General features: G+C 42.3%; 1 non-coding gene across 1 annotated transcript; it reads left to right on the forward strand.

Moving 5' to 3' along the window:
* Positions 1 to 5,239: 5,239 nt before the first annotated feature.
* TRNAT-AGU lies at positions 5,240 to 5,313 on the forward strand. The gene has a single exon. It is a non-coding gene; the product is annotated as a tRNA-Thr (tRNA).
* The last annotated feature ends 380 nt before the right edge of the window (positions 5,314 to 5,693 follow it).

Raw genomic sequence — 5,693 nt, forward strand, 5'->3', positions numbered from 1 at the left:
ACACAGCTGACAATTGGCGGAGCTGGGATTTGAACCCATGAACTCTGACTCCAAAGCCCGTGCTCTTTCCACTGAGCCATGCTGCTTCTCTCTCTCTCTCTCTCTCTCTCTCTCTCTCTCTCTCTCTCTCTCTCTCTCTCTCTCTCTCTCTCTCTCTCTCTCTCTCTCTCTCTCTCTATATATATATATATATATATATATATAAGGGAGAGAGGAAACTAAACAGAAAAACAACATAAAGATGAATATAGATCAATAAGGGAGTGTGGTTAGTGGAGCAGAAATTCAGGGTTTTCGCAGCCTAGAGTACACAGTCAAAACTTAGTGAAAGACATCTTGGATGTTTGCAACATCTAGGTAGTGAGACAGTGAGATCTGAAGAATGTTTTTCTTCCTGTCCGAATTGGTGGTACTGAGTACTGGACGTCTTGGTGTGTCTCCCAACCATTCACCAACGGTAAAAGCAATGTATTGCACAGTGTCATTCAAACTATATAGATGACAGAATAAGATATTTGGATAATGAAGGTAACTGTGAAGTCTGTGGCAACTAAACAGACCAATCAGAGCAGGAAATACAAACTATGTGCCCAACTGATAATTGTAATAATGATTATGACAATAATAGTAATAATAACAATAGTAATTGTGGAATTTGTCTTAAGAGTTTACTATGTACCAAACACTGTGACATACAAGATAAATCCAATTGGACATAGTGCTTTTACCACATGGGGCTTAAATCAAGGAGTATGGGAGTCAGTCAGTCAATCTATGTTATTTACTGAGTTCTTACTTTGTGCAGAGCACTGTACTAAGTGGTTGGGAGAATATAATTCCTAGCTGTATATTCTTTACCAGCAACCAGTAAGTACTTAATAAATACTATTACTATAATTACAAGTTTTGCTCAGTAGACACAATTCCTGCCCACAGTGTTCCACTGGGCAATTCTATCATTTAAATACTCTTTATATTGAATAATCATTTGGACTAAGGTGCTGTTAGCTGATGAGGCCAGCAAGTAGTGCAGGTTTTCATACCTGCAACAGCCGACCAGCACTTCAAAGGGTTTAACTCTTTTGAAAAGGATGACCATCATCTAGACTGTGAGCCCACTGTTGGGTAGGGACTGTCTCTATATGTTGCCAACTTGTGCTTCCCAAGTGCTTAGTACAGTGCTCTGCACACAGTAAGTGCTCAATAAATATGATTGATTGATTGATTGATTGATTAATCTAGTATAGGAGAGCAGATAATAATAATAATAATTATGGTGTTTGTTAAGTGCTTACTATGTGCCAGGCACCGTACTAAGCTCAGATAGATACAAGCAAATCAGGTTGGACACAATCCCTGTCCCACGTGGGGCTCAGAGTTTCAATCCCCATTTGACAGATGAGGTAACTGAGGCACAGAGAAGTGAAGTGACTTGCCCAAGGTCATTCAACTGGCAAGTGGCAAGGCTGGGATTAGAACCCATGACCACCAACTTCCAGGCCCGTGCTCTATCTACTAAGCCATGCTGCTTCTCTAACGGAAGATGAGGAAACTGAGGTTCAGAAGGGTTAGGTGACTTGCCCAAGGTTTCACAACCGACCAGTGGCAGAGAAAGGATTAGAACTCAGGTCCCCTAGGAAAATTCTACGTGAACAAAAGCTTCAAATAGACCATGAGTTAGAAAGTCAGAGTTGAAGTAGCATCGAGTGCTGCAAGTGACAGCAATGTTATTTTTGTGTGCAGAGTGGAAAGAATCAATGGTTATGCACTGGTCTTTTTCATCCTACCTGCACAATGAATGTGATTTACTCTCTTCCCAATACTAAGCACAACTACCTGTATTGTGCTCCAGATTGGTGACATAAAATCAAAGGCCTGAAGCAAAAAAGCTAGGAATACTGGTTGGCTGTATTTAGCTCACTAATAATTTGCAGTAAAATTTGCATTAAAAATAATAATAAAAATTGTGGTATTAGATAAATGCTTACTAGGTGTCAAGCACTGTCTATATGCTGGGGAAGATATAGGATAATCAGATTAGACTCAGTTCCTGTCTCACACAGGGATCACAATCTTAGTAGGAAGGAGAACAGAGGTTGAATCCCATTTTACAAATGAGGTAAGTGAGGCCCAGAGAAGTTAAGTGACTTGTCCAAAGTCACACAGCAGGCATGTGTTAGAGCCAGGATTAGAACACAGGCCTCTGACTCCAAGGCCTGTGCTCTTTCCACTAGGCCATGTTAATGTAGAACCAGCTTCTGAAACTGCTAAGACAGGACATATTTGGAGAAAGATAACCACTCAAAAATATTTACAATCAAATCAGTACTGTGCATGCCAAGTTCTGGACCAATATGTTAAAATTGCCTCTCTGTAAGATATGTGGGAAAACATTTTGGAAAAGCAGATAGCCCTGCATATGCAAGGTAGTGTTATTCCAAACCGTAATTATCACCAGAAATAGAAATACTTCTCTCAAAATTTGATATATTTAGCTCTCAACATATTAAATCTGGACACTACTCACTTGGAAAAATTACACCAATTTTTAACTAGAAACTTACCAAAACACATTTCAATCTATGAAAACATGTTTCTTCCTTGTTTTGCACCTTTCAGCCTGATGTGATTTGAAAATAGCCAAGTTATAAACTGCTGGAACTGGCATTGATAATGGAAATATCGACAAACCCTTAACTTTGGCTGAATGCATGTGCTAGTGTAAAAACGTTCATAGGTGCTGCTATAGTCAATGTAGTAACATGACTAGGGTGTTAGATGTGGAATTTCAAATATAAAAAAGTTAAGCGTTTGTTGCAACATTGTCCCATGTTTCTCTTTAGAAATCTTCATTATTTTGGGGATTACTTTTCCATCCTAAGTCATTGAGTTGAACTATCCTTTAAAGAACAGCTTTTTTCCTAAATCCACAGCGCAAGTGGTTCCCAGTTAATGACATTGCTTTATTCTTCTAAATTATGTGCATCTATATTTGCTAGTTTGGCCTCTATCTCCTTCCTTTTCTTACTTGTTTATTTACAATGAAGGTTTCTTCTGCTGTCCTGCACACTGTTTCTTCTCATATGAACTATTGTACTCTCCTAAGCGCTTAGACCCCTCTCAGCGTCGCACCTGGATAGTTTCCAGTACTCTACCAGTCTCAACTATGGAGGGAGAGTCAGGCAGAGGCAAACTCATTCCATTCCTAGCTTGGGCAGGACTAGTGAGTAGAAAGCAATCTGCTACAAATCAAAACGCAGCTGTGCTGGGCAGCAGCAGCAGCAGCAGCATGGAAAATTGGAGAGAGCTGAGGGCAGAGACTCAAGTTTACTGTGTGAAAGAAGGCAATGGTAAGCTGCTTCCATACTTACTCTATGGATCCACTAACAGAACGATTGCAGATGGAGGTGGGGCGTTCTGGGAAAGATGTGTCCACCGAGTCGCAATCAATCAATCAATCAATCAATCGTATTTATTGAGCGCTTACTATGGGTCGGGCAATGGGTCGGGAACAACTCAACAGCATAAGACAAGACAAGAAGCGCATAGAACAGTGGTCAGCACACAGTAAGCACTAAATAAATAACACTGGTGATGATGATTATTATGATCATTATTATTGTTCTTCTCATATTTGTCAAGTGTTTACTATGTGTCAAGCACTGTTCTAAGCACTGGGGTAGATCTACGTTAATCAGGTTGGGCACGGTCCTTGTCCCACAGTCTAAGTAGGAAGGGGAACAGGAATTGAAATCCCATTTTACTTTTGAAGAAAACTGAGGCATAGAGAAGTTGTGACTTGCCCAAGGTCACACAGCAGGCAAGTGGCAGAGCCAGGATTAGAACCACCCAGGTCCTCTTTTCACGAGGTCTGGCTGCTTCCCTAATGATGATTTAAACTATAAGCCTCTCGAAGGCAGGGACCAGGTTCCTGAACATTCCCCGAGGGCTTAAAGAATGATCTGCACTCAGAAAATACTACTGATGATACAGTTGATGATGATTCATGCCTCTAGTCCTTGTCTCTGCTGCCTTTTCATTCATTCATTCAGTCGTATTTATTGAGCACTTACTGTGTGCAGAGCACTATACTAAGCGCTTGGGAAGTACAAGTAGGCAACAGGGACTACTCCAGCCTAGGCGTCAGAGGTTGGGTTTCCCTCTTCACCCTTTCCAGTCCTGAGAAGCAGTGAGGCCTAGTGGAAAGAACCTGGGCCTGAGCATCAGAAGACTTGAATTCTAATTCCAGTTCTATCATTTGCATGCTATGTTTCCATGGCCAAATCACATAACTTCTCTGGGCCTCAGTTCCATCATCTGTCATCTTGTCTTATGCCCTCAAGTCGTCTTCGACCCATAGGGATGCCAGGGACACATCTCTCCCAGAACACCCACCTCCACCAGCAATCATTCTGGTAGTGTATCCATAGAGTTTTCTTGGTAAAAAATGAAGAAGTGGTTTACCATTGCCTCCTTCCATGCAGTAAATTTGAATCTTCGCCCTTGATTATCTCCCATGACGCTGCTGTTCAGCACAGGGGAGTTTAGACTTGCAGCAGATTACCTCCTACTTGCTAGCCACTGCCCAAGGTAGGAATGGAATGGCTATGCCTCTGCCTGACTCTCCCTCCTGTAGTCAAGACTAGGAGAGTACTGGGAACTCTAGGTGTGACTCTGAGAGGGGTCCTCATCTGTACAATAGGGATTAAAAACCTGTTCTCCCTCCATCTTAGACTGTGAGCCCCATATAGGAAAAGGACTGTGTCCAACCTGATTATTTTGTATATATCGCAGTGTTTAGTACACTCTTTGCCACATAGAAAGTGCTTACTAATTATTATTATTATCAGTTGTAGTAGCCTGTACCTACACATCTCTTAGGTTCTTCATTCTATGGACTGCCTTCTCTGGGTGCTATAGTGGCCTCTTAGAAGGGATAGGCCCATGCAGAAAGGGCTTCCTTTCTCAAGGAATCTTTGAAAGGAGAGTAACTAAGACCCATCCCATTGGACCATCTTAAAGCAGAAACTGGCCCAATTCAGGCCAGATCCTTCCTGGGCCCCTGCAGCCTGGTACAGAAAGCATAGAGCAGGATCCAGAGTCCTCTCAAAACCTGGTCTTTTGAAGCTGGCTCAGATTTGGGCATGTGCCTATCTCAGTTATAAATTTAGGGTAGGGGACCAAGGAGTCTTGCAGAGACAGGGGGCAGGGGATGGGGGGAGGCATACACTTAGCACTTAGCACCATGGCTTAGTTGGTTAAAGCGCCTGTCTAGTAACCAGGAGATCCTGGGTTTGAATCCCAGTGGTGCCTCAACTTCTTAAGAGTAGCAGTATGGCTCAGTGGAAAGAGAATGGGCTTGGGAGTCAGAGGTCAAGGGTTCTAATCCCGGCTCCGCCACTTGTCAGCTGTATGACTGGGCAAGTCACTTAACTTCTCTGTGCCTCAGTTACCTCATCTGTAAAATGAGGATTAAGACCTTGAGCCCCACGTGGGACAACCTGATCACCTTGTATCCTCCCCAGTGCTTAGAACAGTGTTTTGCACATAGTGAGCACTTTACAAATGCCATCATTATCAGCACTTAGAACAGTGCGTGGCACATAGTAAGCGCTTAAGAAATGTCATCATTATAATTATTACCCCCTGTAGTTCCGAACCTTGGAAATCCTAGCATGATATGATGGAATCTT

Source organism: Tachyglossus aculeatus, chromosome 4 (assembly GCF_015852505.1).
Source record: "Tachyglossus aculeatus isolate mTacAcu1 chromosome 4, mTacAcu1.pri, whole genome shotgun sequence".
Taxonomy (NCBI): domain Eukaryota; kingdom Metazoa; phylum Chordata; class Mammalia; order Monotremata; family Tachyglossidae; genus Tachyglossus; species Tachyglossus aculeatus.